Genomic DNA, 14,703 nt, shown 5'->3' with positions numbered 1-14,703 from the left:
ATTTCAGTGTCTTATTTTCCATTTTCTTTTTTTTTCTTGAAGAGAAAAATTAATAACCATTTCCTGCCAGAGTTTGGCACTGCCAATACAATTTGCTATCACCTCTGCCTGCATCTTCGCTCGTGACAGTGGATCTTTGTCTCCACTGTAGTTTGATCTTGTTCCACTCAATTTCTAGTTTTTTTTTTGTCTAAAATAAAATATATACATAAGAAATTAATGTTAGAATAATCTCATTTTAGCAGGACAGGATCTTTCATTTACATTATAGCAAATTTGCATATAGCCCTTAACTTCTGCAGATTTACTCCAGATTTATTGTACAAGACAGTGGTTAGAATTTAAGTGCTGTGCAAACTGGCTAAAAGACTGAATAGGGTGAAGAATTTATTCTTTATTAAAAAAAAAATTAAAAAAATTTCTCCATGCAATGGAGAAGTCAGAAGAACATTTAGGATTATGTATTATAAATGGAAAAAAATCGAATCCTTGACATTTTGATTTATTCTCCTTTTTAGCTGGGTGTTGAAATGGTGTTGGGATAAGTGTCTACCTTTGTCAAATAAGGGTGAGAAAGAGATGATAATCTTTCCTGATAACATGGTGTGTTCAGGAGCAGTTTGTTTCTCCAGGGAACTTGCTGGCAGGCTTGAGGGGTTTTGTTTACCTGACATCCTTAGCCCTAGAAGCCCAGAAGGTGGGAGGAAATTCTGTGCTTGATAGGGTGGGGAGTGATGCTTGATTGCATCAATCTGGGAGTTCAAGTGCCCTTTTTGATTTTCTTTCTCTTTCCCTGATCACAAGAGCAGCAGTTGAAATCAAGTCATAGTTGTGCTTTTCAGCAATCTCACTCTCAGTACTGCTCAAATTTCTAAGAAATACATTTATTTTGTGGAACAGTGCACACACAGCTTTTGGCTCCAGCACTACCTGTAATTCCATGCTCCTTTCTCAGTCTAAATTGCTGTTGGCTTTCATTGGAAATTTGCCTGAGTGAGGCTGGCAGTGTCTGGCCTTGTGTTTCTGCCAATTGATGGTGATGTGTTGACAGTGCTTGGGTGGTGACTGCTGCTGGGTGTGTTAGCAGGCGAAGAGTGAGGTAGGTGGACAGCACAGATATTTCTATAGACCATATTTATTGTCTGCAAGCAATAAGAAAAGCCTTGTTTGGACAAAATAGAGTTTCAGTCAAGAGCATCACATCCTAGATGCATCCCATTGGATCTGGACCCTCTGTCACTGAAGATAAGAACTTTTCTGAGACTTTTCCTCTTGCCAGCAAATAGAGAGATGGTCTTGGAAAATCGAGGGCCAATACTTTACTCTGTAAATAGTTTAACTCACGAGTGTAAATGAAAGAGTAATTTAAATGGATATAGCATCAGACATTGCCAAATGTATTCATGAAGAACAACATGAAGACTAGAAGGAACTGGAAATTTCAGACATGTGGCCACAGTCCAATCCAGCCTTGCACAACTGACCTTTCTATGGAAAAATTTTAATCGTTGTCATTTAAGATACAGGTAGGCTACCTTGGGCAATTTTTAAATTATACATGGTAAAGATAAACCTACACTGTTGCTCAGAAAACATTTCAGGAAATTTTTGATTTTGCATTCTTTCAACAGAACAGTAGTATTATAGTATTCTTTAGAGGACTTAAAGAAAAAGTAGTTGAAATTGTGGGTGTAGAAGAAGAGATTACAGGTGACCTGACCCCTGATAAATCACAGTTGTACTAATTACCAAAGAAGAGGAATAGCCTTGCCCTTAATGGGTTGCAACTGGAAATAATAAAGATAAGTATGATAAAAGGAATGGGTTATCTGGTTGGGGAGAATCTTAGAAATAGAAGGCCTAGAAGAAAGAGGACCTTGAGGAGCTCTGAGGAAGAAGGAACAATCCAGAGAGACACAAAGAAGAATGAAACAAGGAAGAGAGTTGCTGCAGTAAAAGATCTGCCCTGGGTTAGTCAGTCAAAAAGTTAGTTAGTCAGTTAAAAGTCAGTCTGGGTCTGATGGAGTCAGAGCTGCTGTTGGAGCCTGCAGTCACAGCTGAGCTGGGTGCAAGCTGTGTTCAGAGTCTGCAAACCAAATACCTGCAGTCAGAGTCCAGCAGGAAATAACCAGCAATCAGAATCTGCAGTTGGACCCTGCAGTAGGAGCTTGCTGCAGTCAGAGTCAGGATGGCTGAGCTGTAAAGAATAACAACCCAGGAACCTTTTCATGTTGTTGAATGAGAGTCTGTGGCTTGGCTCATTTCTGCCCCTAACGAGAGGCTGGCTGTGATGTGAAAGCACTAAAAGATGCTATCAGACTTATGTTTTGAAATCCAGATGTAGAACTGAGAAAGGTGGTGTTTGTGTCTTTTGTGCTTGCTGCAGGAACAAATCTGTGTCTTGCATAACCTGACAAACCACATTGCAAGTCATAAGAGGGACTTTTAGGTTGAACCAATTGGTTTAGGTTTAGATTGGGATGCCTTTTTCTGATTCTGTACAGTTTTGTGTCTCTCATATTTGCAACTTCCCTTGCCTACTCATCAGTTCTCTGTTGCTGAAGCTATATTCTGCCAGCCAGGTTAAAACTCTGGTGCAGGCTACTAGGTTTTGCTGGTGCAATCAAGAGACAATGGTCTTGAGTTCAGCTCAGCAGAAGATTGATGGCAAGGTGTCTCTTTTGCTAATCCTGGTACTTGTTTCTTTGCCAGTAAGTGCTTCTGACACTGTCCACATCAATGACAAGACTGCCTGTCTGCTAGCTTTGTTACCTTCCATGCTGTTATTTAAAAACTTGTAGGGAAGTATCCAAAGGAAAATAAAGCAGAGCTCATTTATTATTTTATTATCTGACTCCATCTACTGATGCTACCAAAACCAGTAAATTTAAATCATTGCAAGCATGGAGGCAAAAGCTATTCTTCCACCCTCCTAAGTCACAGCTGTAGAGCTATTTTGAGTGATGTATTCACAAATCCTGATTTGAATAGCCCAGAACAGCTGACCAAACCACTGAGCACAGCCAAGACCACTCCTGATTTGTAAAACCAAAGTGAGTTCACAGAGATGGAAAAAACCAACTAACTGTGACTGAGATAGTTGTAATAATCAGCACTGTCCCCAACTGAGCTTGACCCAGGACACTCATTGAAGCAGAAAGTGCTCTAGGGAATGTTTGAGCCCAACAGCCTGCAAGAGCAAGTTTACCTCTGAGTTAAGATCCTCTGATAGAGATGGCAACCAGGTAATGCCTCCTCTAGAGGAAAACAACTGATATCCTTCCTGGAGAGACATAATTTATCCTGTCCTCAGAAAGCAGCCCCCATAACATCAGAAGATTGTACCCAAGGATTAAGTGGGATCACAAGCAGCCTGATTGGACTATGAATTGCATATCTCTTCACTGCCTCTTTGGGAGGGGTTAGTAGAGGAAAAATGACTCAGTATATCATTTGTATGCATAGGTCTCACTGAGCTACTTAAGCCATTTTATTTCTTTCATCCTATTCCCTTTATTAATTTGTTAGATAGTCAAGTGGTATGATAAGGCATAACTAGAGAAATCCTGCTGTGCAGAATTAGGAAAGATTAGGTGTAACTCCCAAGAGGTCTCTTGTGAACCTTCGGAAAATCATGATGATATGCTAAAAAATGTGACTGTTATGCAAACCAGGCTTCTTAAATTGCTTATCAGAAACATTAATAACCTTAAGACACAGCCTTGTAGAACAGAAATGAGTCTAGCAAACACTTGGAACAGGACAGAAACCTATTCTTGTCTGGGTTCGAAGAGTCCAGCCTGTCCTTTATAATATGGAACCTGCCTAGAAACCACAGACAGGTGTCTCAGCTACCTCCCCTGCTGCTACATGCATCATCCCTGGCCTGAGAAGTAGAGGAATGATGCAATCTCATCTGGGTTTAGATTAGACACCTGGATTTGTGGGCTTGCTCTATGTTCTCAAATTATTTTTGAAACCTGCTGTTTTTTTAACGTTAGATGTTTGTGACTCTACCACATCTGCACGGCTAACATGCCTGAGCTGCAAAAAGTAAGGTTTTCAGTCATCTGTTCACGTATTTGTGTTTCAAAAATAGCACCTATTTTAGGTATCTTCCTAAAACAGGACTGCAATTCAACTTGGAAGGTCTTTGTGTGATTAGTGCTGCAAACAGCAAGATGTTCAGACATAATTAACTTAAGTGCCCAAGGTCAGTCATGGTTTTGAGGTCAGATAAGCCAAAATCTGAATAACTCATATTGTCAGGACTCTTTATCACACGGGCAGTAAGGCTGGGGCAACCACATACAGGGCAGAGCTCACTGCAGGCATTGTAGATGCAATGGCCATAACAGAGGTAGGTGTGACATGCCTAGAATTGTACTCAAGAAACTGTGAATAAAGACGTCAAGCATTCAAAAATTTTACTGTTGCTGTGCTCTGTTACCACCCCTTGGGAGCAGAGTGGAAGCTGTCCTTTCCAAAGAGGTACCACCCTGTTATGATAATGTAACAGAGAAAAGGAGAGACATTGCAAGTGCTTAATAAATCATGAGTGACAGCTGAAGCAGTTACCCAAATGGATGGGAAACGCTTTTTACATATAAATAATAAATGGTTTCTCCTGTGAAAATGACAGACATGGCACGTATGTAAGAGGGTGGTGTCACTAGCAGTGTTTTGTTAAGGAAGGAGAGATCCCTAAAGGCAGGATTTTGTCCTAACAGTAGAAAAAAGTGCTTCCAGGTGGAGCAGGAGCATGCACAGCTGATATGCCATGGCATTTCCCATCATCTTGGGAATGGTGCTGTGCAGGGCTGGGAGCTGGACACCATGAGCCTTGTGGGTCCCTTCCAACTCAGCTTATTCTGTGAATAGTTGTTACTATGATGCACACAAGTCCCTTGAAACCATGGAAGTGGAAGGTAATTTTAAAGCTCACAGAAGCAGGAACACAGTGAATGTGTGAGTATGGTGAGGTTTACACAGCAAAAATTTAATCAGGCTACCAACTAGAAATTATTTATAGAAATCATTACTCAATTTTCCAGAGGCTAGAGAATAATTTTGCATTTACAGTAACAGCAATAACCTAAACAGAAATTTTGCTTACATTATAGCTGTTCAGAAAATAAGTAAATCTCATAGCTTCTGAATAAAGTTTCTGTTAACTTTCATCTTTCCTGCTTAAGTCCAGTATATTAACCCTTAAAATCAAGTTTTTACAAGTATTCTGTTGCTTGAGAAAATGGAGTGAAGAAGCAAATAGCCCATAAAAAAAGCCATAATGGTGTAATTTTGAAAGCATTAACTATAACTCATATTGTTAACTTCTGAAGGAAGAAAGCTTTGATCTACTTGTTTTCTATGCAACAGTAAAGAAATCAATATGCTTGATAGCATGGATACTTGAGTCACTATAAATTCTATTAAATCTATTTTCTAAAATGTCAACAATTCACCTCTGCAGAAAAGTACAACTTCTGCATTACATTTATCGACCTCAATGAGGTACAAAACACATTACAGCATCTTAGCCTTAGGAAAATAAGTGCTATGTTTATATTTGCTACAAGAATCTCAAAGAGTTTAAGGATAATTTTTATTTTTGTTTTCTTACTATACTAGCTCCAATTTAAGAAAAAAACTTATGAAAGAGTATCTGTATTATTGACTTAGAACAGTGTAATTTAGGAAAATTGCACTCAATGCATCAGCTTACATTTAAAATTAAATACTAAACAAAAAGAAAATACATAGTCAAAGCTGGAGGTCTGAGTAGGATTAGTCTCAAAATTAATCTCCAATTACTCAGTTGATGAAGATGTACAAGATCTTTACAGGTCTCAGCAGTGGCCTGCCAAATAGACTGTAGTATTTATCTCTCTGAAAAAGCAAGAAAAACTTAAAAGTAGAGAATAGATATGTGTTCTAAGTTGGCTTCTCTTCTTTGCTGTTATGAAGAACTATCCTTTAATTTGTTTTTACTTTTTGCCTTTCCACATAGAAGATGAATTCATTTTTGACTAATGGCTTCTTGTCAATTTGAGAGTTATTCCTGGTTTCTGCTGGATTTGCTGGAAGCCAGTGTATGTGTTGAGTTCACATCTGCCTTACTATGTGCATTTGTCTCTATGACAGTGTTTTTTTCCCTGTTACTCACTCTACCACCCCAGGCTATTTCTAAGCTTCTACAGCTGTTTAGTACTCATACAGAGTTCACTCACCTGGCTCTTTCTCAGTGCAAAGGTTGCAATAAACCAGTCCACAAAGATGTGTTGAAACTCCTGATGATTCCACATTGTCATTTTATCAATTACTTTCACCTCTTAAAATATTTATTCAAATGATAGTGGAAATGTAGTTTGAAATCATTATAAGGACACAGCAGGACCCCATAATTTCTTTTTCTTTTAGAAGGCTCATGTCATGATGTTTCATACTTTTTTTTCTGGGATGGAATCTTTTTCTCAATCAGAAGGAGTGTTAGAGTAAAGGTTAGAGTTTTGTACTTTGCTTAGATTGATAAATCTTCCCAGGATAGATTTCCAATATAGAAGTTTTTTTTTCTTCTATCAGTGCCTTTGCTCCTTTCCTCTTTTCCCTCTTTTTCCAAAATGTCCAAATGAACTAAAAAATTTGCCAAAATAGCAACTGGATGTCACCATTTCCTTTTAATATCTACTGCACCTTTTTGCTGCAATATTGCAACTTTTGTGGATGGCCTGTGAACCTAAGCTTAAAGTCCAGGCAGATCAAGAGACCAAATCCCTACCAATGAGGTCCTAGAGGACTCACTTTGAAATGAAACTGAAGTAATTTTCAATATGGAATAATTTTATTGTGTGGGTGCATCTGCACATAAAGTTTACATTGGGCTCTGAGCAGCATTTAGAGGCTTGTGAGAGAAATTAGGCTGACTAAAGCACCCATCATAAATCAGAGTGCTAAACTAGTGTGAGCACTAGAGAATGGACACAGCTGCCACCTCATTTATCTTGCTGTCAGAAGGTAACTCTCCTACAGAGACAAGCTCAGAAGTGGTGGCTTAGGTTCTTTTGTGTCTCCCAGCTTGCAGAGAATATATATGCTCATATATCTTAAATGCATATCTACATTACACACATAAATGTTTTTATATTCAAAAATATACCATATTTTAGCACATTTTTCTTCTGGTGTGTGTATACTGTTGTTTGTGGTCTCAGTAGGCCCAAACTCTAGTTTGGAGCTTAAAAGTGAGAGATATGCTAGTTTATTTTAATATCTGTTACTCATTTTTGTACACTCTGAGTTTCTGACTCAATAACAGAAATCTTTTTTACAGTCTCACTGTCAAGTTATCTTCTGTGATAACTTTCATCAGTTTATCACTCATGGAGATGTGATGTGTAAGTAGCTGACATGGTAAATCAGAGTAACTTAGTTTCCATTACAGAGGGAACATGTGATGCTGGAAGGTGATAGAACTTATTTTCTCATTTTCTTTGGGAAAAAAAACCCAGAAAAATGAAGTACAAGTTACCGAAAGAAACTCCAAGTAATTCTCCAAGTGTTATTTTTAGAGTGGCTGTTTGTCAAAGGATGCTCTGAAGACAAACTAACAGGCAGCTTGTCATTTACTAAGTTTATAGGGCAACAGACTCTGGTGTCTGGTCTTCCTTAGTCTGACCTTTTGCATGACAGCAATAAATCAGTAGCCTTCCATGTCTCTCGTATTTTCCCAAGCTCTTGGGAAAAGGATGATTGAATAGGAAGAATTAATGCTGCTGCATAGGATTTAACATAATGGATAGATTATTAACCTTTTAAGTCTGGTATCCTGGCTTCTAAACTGGCCTACCATGGTTGCTTCAAGGAAGGAAAAATCTCCATACCATAGCAGGGGTGGTTTGTGCAGGCAAGGGGAAGGTTTCCCCAACCAGAGCCATGAGAATGGGCTGCTGTGAGGCTGGGTGGCACTGCAGCCACAGTGGGACAGCACTGTGGGTTACACAGACCTCAGAAACATGGAGACATGGAGCATGTGAGGCTTCCTGCCTCACACAGCACAGCCAGAGCCAGGCACCCTCAGTGCCAGGGTTATGCTATCCTCTGTGACATCTAGACCTATATCTGAGGTGCCTATAGCAGTGTGTCTGAGGGAATAGAAACTCTCTGGGGGCTGTGAGTAGTCAGGTGGTTTGCTATTTGGAGCATTTTCATTGCTAGCTAGCTAAGAGCATCCAAATTAGCTAATTTCAAATCAGCTGAGGAGTGGACACCTGAACACTGATGCAGGACCTGCACTCACTTTGATGGCAGTTTTTAGTTTACATGAAACAGCGTGTGCAATTTGCTACACCCCAGCCAAGAACTTGTAGGAGAAAAATACATCACCCCTAAAAGGACAGAGACACGCCTGTGCAGCACTCTGGCAGCTGATATCAGATACTCCAGTCCCATTTCCTTGGCTATCCAGGAGCCCTGCAAGAACAGGTATAGGGAGAGCTGTGTATTACAGGGAGACCTGACATCTCCAGATGAAGGCCAGGCAGGATACCCTCAGTACCTAAACTGTACCTGCTCCCCTGGTTTAGGCAACTACATCCTGTCCCAGATGTGTATTTACAATGGAATCCTGTTAAAGTTGGGATTCAATGTTGAAAATAAATAAAGCTTCTAATCTCATATTGGATATTTGGTCTGAAAGAGCCTGCTCAAAGGTACAGTTTCAATTCCACAGGATGTGTTGCAACACTTAAAAATGTGTGTCAGAGGATTCAGCTTGACAGGGCTTTCCATGAGAGAAAACAGCTGGATGTAGACAAAGCTAGATGGGTGCACATAATCAAATCAACCTCAAAAGTACCAGCTAAGCATGTTAATTTCTGGTAATTTTGATGAGCACACACTGAAATTGTGTGTTCATAATGCAGTTCAGAATTATAAAAATCTATTTAAAAATATTTTATGCTCCAGGAGCTTTAATTCATGTCCTATCAATACCCCACACTGGTCATTATAATGCTTTATGTGTTGTCTTGCCATCTGCCTACAGAGAGAAGTTACAGTCCCATTACATTATACTGTTGGTACTGTGCTAAAATATAGGAAAATATCTGAGAAGTTTTCAGCTTGATTGATGCTGTGATATTTTCTGAAATAATAGTAAAGGTAGCAAGTGTACCAGTTTGAGCTGACTTGCACCTCACATTAACAATTCCATGGATATCTGTTTGTGATATTTTGTGCTTCCTCCTCTCTTACAGTGTGTTACTGACACAGACACTTGTGCTAGTAGTAGCACAGGAGGTCAGGGCAACAAACTTACTTTAAAGGAATGGAGAAAAGGCATAAACTTGTTTCCATTCATAGTAACACCTCTTTCTGGCAAATCACATGGGAAAGTGGGGAATTTACAGGTGGGTCAAAGCTGGAGTCTGACTGCTGAGGCTGCTTGCTTCAGAGATGATGGACTATATAGCCAGTTGCTTGGCTGTCTGGGTTGTGTGTGTGTTCACAAAACTCTGTACAAAACCTCTGAGCGTATATTAGGTAGAGGTTTCTCTTTTAAAGATTGGCTGTTCATGTTTAACTTTGCCCACCAGGTGTTTTGCTATTATTGCCTTTGTATGGTCCCCTGGGCTTTGCTGGCATTCCCAAGCAGGTATGCTTCCACTTGGCCATTGCCTGACTAATCTCACCTCTATTTCTGAATGAAAAACTTCTATTTCTGTACTCTTTTAAAGTCATGTCCTTACTGGTCTGTTTTTGCTGCTGTGCAGAAGTTTTTATTCATTTTATTAATAGTGTAAAAGCAAATTGTTTAAATAGCAGCTAGCATCACAAACATCTGAGTTTCTACCAGTTAACTTCTGTCACTGGCATGTGTACTCACATACACGTGTAACAGGCTTCACCCCTGGGAAATCAGATTTTCGACTTCAACATTTGTTTTGTGCTCTGCTGATTACAGCAAATCAGGGGAGTGGTTGGGAGCTGAGCTTGTCCTATAAACAAAAGTTAAAAAAAAAAAAAAAAGTAGAGCTAGCTGTATGGGAAAATTTTATCAGGTCTAAAATTCACAGTTCACCCACAGAAACCTTCTAGCATGGTCAAGGTGTGAATGTTAAGAAACCAGAGGACTGACACATTTTGTCTCCATGGCTTTACCTTTGAGGAGATGCAGAAGTTCAAGAGGAAAGCAAGGCTTTTTGCCTCTTCAGGTTTCCCTGGAAAGATCATGGTTATTGTATCTACGGCCAAATTTGAAACGTTGACAGTTTTCAAAATAAGTTCTCATTTTCAAGCATTCAAATAGTAAGTTTTTCAAGATAGCACATGTATTCTTTTGGCAACTCACAAGTTGCTCTGATGTGGTCTGTTTTCTTCTCCTGTCTCCTTCCTGCAGAGAGTTGTTGGTCACCACATGGCTGTAAAATTCTGCACTTTTGACAGGGTTCCATGGGATAGGAAGACAAAAGGGATTCATGCCCTGCAACATGCAGCATTGCAGCACTCTGCAATATGTGCTTTCTAGGCATCGTGCTTGGTGCAATGCACGATCTTCAGTGAAGTGCCTGAATTGCTGGGCAGAAGTCTCTTTCTTATTACCATAATCCCAGACTGGAATTTTTGTGTGTCTCACTGACTGCTGCTCTGTGCCTTGTCTTTGCCTTCCTGGCATGCTGGAGAGCCTGGAGGGAGTCTGAAGCTGTCTGTACATGAAGTTCCTGAAGGGGAAAGGTGACAGGGCAGGGCTTTCATCTCCTCCCTCCTGTTTGCAGCATCAGGAGTCCATGGATGCTGGAGGGATGCTGCTGCTCCCTTACAGCCTGAGAGGAGACTCTGCACTGCTGACAGCTGTGCAGCCCCTTGGGAGGTAAAGATGGGGGTCCCCAAAATTGGGCTGCTGGCACTGCAGTGTGTGCCAGGGGCTGCACCAGGGGCAGCCCACAGCCCAGTGGTTCAGTGCCCTCCTCCAGGAGCTGGGCAGTGGCATCTGCAGAGTGGGAGGGTGAATTTGGGCTGTGGCAACCACTATGCAGCAGCACAAAATACAAAAAAATATACCAGTGCAAGGAAGCACAATGCCATGTGAGCACCAGAAGCACTGAGTTGTGAAACAGCTTTTTTCAACTTTCTAGCCTCTGACCAAGAAAGTTGTAAATAAAAAAAAAAAATACTGATTTAAGCTCTCTCACCACTGAGGTACTTTGAGTGTTTTGCAGATAATGCCTTTCATTTTTCTTGTAAGTAAACTTCAAGTCATTTGGTATTTGTATTTTTTCTGATAACTAATTTATGTCAGGATAGAGAGAAGAGTTATACACAAGACAGTGGTAGGGGTGGATGTGGAACAACATTGTGAGGTTCCAGCAGCCAGAGGCAAATTATTCCTTTTACTGTAGATATCCTTTATACTATGGATAATAATACCACATGTAATTCACTTCCAGAAAACATTTCCTCAGTAGGACAGCAGACATTTCCTGCACGTTTTCTGTGGACTGCAGGTTTTTTGCAGGAGTCACAGCTCTTCTTTAGTTGTATACTTCTCTGTGCCTGAGGAGCCAAATACTGTGCAAGGTAACAGGGAATAACAAAACTAATTTCACCTCAACATATTGTCCAGCACAGTCCAAAGTGCTGCTGCTTCCTTTACCTTGGTGCATAATAGTGTCATTAACAGGAATCTGTTTTTAAATTAAAAAGGGAGAAAAGTAAAGATATAGCAGTAGTTAGCACATCTCAAGCTCTAGGTTGAGTGTCTACATTTTTGCTGTCCTGAAAAGTAAATGAGTTGATGTTTTGGACTGAAACACAGAACACCATTTTTTGGGGAAAAAATAAATGAGAAAAGCTTGATGCTTTTTTTTCAATAGTATAGAATAAAATCACTGAATATTCTGAGTTGGAAGGGATCCACAAAGATCATCTCAAGTGAATGGCCCATACTGGGATCAAACCCACAACCTTGGCATTTTTGGCACCATGTTCTAACCAACTTAATTTTGGTGTTTTATTCCAAGTAGCAGGAAAAAAAAAAAAAAAAAGGGAATTGTCTTTAGTCATTCTAGGGCTGATTCAGAGAAGAGAGCATCCTTTCTGTTGTAGAGCCAGTCAGTGTAAATTCCTGCATCTTTTGAGACATAGTTTGCCAGAATGGATCTTTCCCCTTAAGATAATTTGGCACTTACAGTCTTGGCTGACCTTTAACCACTGAACCTGTTGACTGTGATAAAAACTCTGCCATTATCTTTATTGCAAAGGAAGACTTCTGTTCCAATTTGGCAATCCTGTATTACTTTGACCATTATTTTTGTGTGATAGGCAGTATCAAAGCAGTCCAATATTTGAGGTCCAAAAATCATAGAAAACAAAATCCATTTCCCTGCATTGCCCACAAGCTTTCTGTGTAATCCTAGCGATCACTTAGGTCAAAGGGGATTGCTTGTGCATCTTTACAAACACCTCTGAATACCTTTACAAACTGGATTAGTGCCTTTTCCTGTTTCACATGGAATGCCACAAAGTACATGGAAGTATTTAAGGCACTCTGAAAGTAGGGGTATTTAGATGATTAAATCTCACTGTAGTTAATAATTTTTGAATGAATGTGTTCCCCACAGAAACATGTTTTTTCTTACCTAGGAAAGATTAACTCTTCTTGCTACCCTGCTATTTAAATGACTGTGGTCCTGCAAAGTTTCAGACAAAGTTTCCTCCACGTTTCAGACATTTCTCATGGCCCAGAAAGAGGGTGCACCAAGTAACTCTGCAGAAGTCCTCCAGCTGGTGCTCTGATGGCATGGTGGCAGTGCAGGGGTCAGCCTTGGTTCATGCCACCCTTTAGCTCCCTACCACAGCTATCCATGGGTTAGGATGAGCTGGAGCTCTCCAGCACTAAGATGATTCTTGGGACTCCATAGATGGAAATGCTTTATAATTCCATGCTTGAGGAACTTATTCACTGCCACAGTTCTGTTAATTATTTTCTCTGCATTATCTTTTTCCTCTGAAAATGTCATGTCTCAGGACACAGCTTGTGCCTGAACTTTTTTTCCCAAAGTATCAGTGATAGGGGAAAGATTATTCAACTGAATTTTTTAGGTTTTTTTTTTTTCTAAAAACAAAGAGCTTTCCAACTGGCTAAAAACTCAGATGTTGGAGGCTCCCAAATACGTATCTGCAGCTGTGTGGGATGAGGGATTTCCAGCTCTGGATTCAGACAGGGAAGCAATCTGCTCTGCATCTCTCTATGCTAAGATGTAGGAATAACTTCACTGTTCCACATACCATGGTTGGAAACATTGGAAGGATCTAGTGATGATGCCTTACATATTTTCTCAGACTCTTTGTCCCTATCCTCAGTTTGGGGATGAGGATTACAGACTTCTCTCTGCTCCTCAAGCAGAGGAAAGAGCATAGCAGAGAGTAGCTGATGGTCACAGCTGTGATTAAGGCATTGCATTACTTCTGTCTTGCCACAACATGTCAGTATAATCCCATATATGGTTCAGCCACACTTCTTTTTATAGTTCCTTGGTTTATTTAGGAAACATTGCCTTGGGATTTGGGATTTAGCTGTTTTCTTTTCAGCTTTAATTTGTTTTCCAGTCTGTGAAGTAACAGCTGCATGCACTGAGTAGAACTGTACCTCTTCTGAGAAAAGTAATGCAGATTTGTTTCAGGACTAAATCCCTCCTTTTTATATTATATTTTAAAAAGAAGAGTCCAAGTATTCATTAAAGGCTCAGTTCTGAAATGTAGTTTTCCAGGGCTGGCTCCTGCCAAGCTAGGTACAATTATCAGTGAAAAATGAAATTATACCCTATGACTGTGGTTTGAGGTTTTTTTTTTTTGTTTTTTTTTTTTTTTTTTTGGTTTGGTTTTGTTTTGTTTTGTTTTTGTTTTTGTTTTTTACTTAAAGTATTTAAAGTATTTAAGTATTTAAATTGTGCCTGTATTTACAAAGTAATTTTGATTTTTCTGTGGTAATGAAATATTCACATCTGGTGTTTTTATGCAGACCATGGCAAAAATGCTGTCCCTAAGCAAGTGAACAGATGACCTGTATCATTGTGTGAAGTTAGACTTTGGGCTGTGAAAGCTGGCTCTGATTCTGGCACAGCCTACAGCAAGCAGTGAGTCTGACCCCACCTCTGCCTCTCCAAATAACTGTGATACCACACCAGACTTATGGTCATCCATAGCCATTATGTCCACTCACCAGTACCTGCTCAGTCCTTGCCTAAAACCATGAGTAAATTGCTTTGTGAGGGTTAAATACACAGCCTGAATCATGACAGCAAATGCAAATTGGCCAAGAGGCAAGAGTGAACCTCTCACTCTTTTCTCCTACTTTGCCACTAAGAAACTGAAAATAGTTTTGGGGAATTCTGTCTTCTATGAATTCCAAGAATGCCCTAGAACTTGGACCCACTGGACTGGATGTCTTTCTCTTGTTGGGTTTGTCCATGCTGTTCCATCTGACTGAAATGCTTTAAGTCTGGAAGGACATAATTGGCAAAGGTCTAGATAAGTGCCTCAAAACTTGCTTCTTCTTAAGAAATATTACATTAATACAGTATATTTAATAATATAAGCAGCTAGTTTCTCTGTTCTGTCATGCCTGCTTGCAGGTTGTTATCTGCATTATGTGGATGTAATGTCTTCCAGTCTCTTGTTTGTGTCACTTCAGCTTGCTCAAGGCTT

Source organism: Oenanthe melanoleuca, chromosome 3 (genome assembly GCF_029582105.1).
Source record: "Oenanthe melanoleuca isolate GR-GAL-2019-014 chromosome 3, OMel1.0, whole genome shotgun sequence".
Classification (NCBI taxonomy): Eukaryota; Metazoa; Chordata; class Aves; order Passeriformes; family Muscicapidae; genus Oenanthe; species Oenanthe melanoleuca.
Note: the sequence above shows the minus strand (reverse complement) of the source record.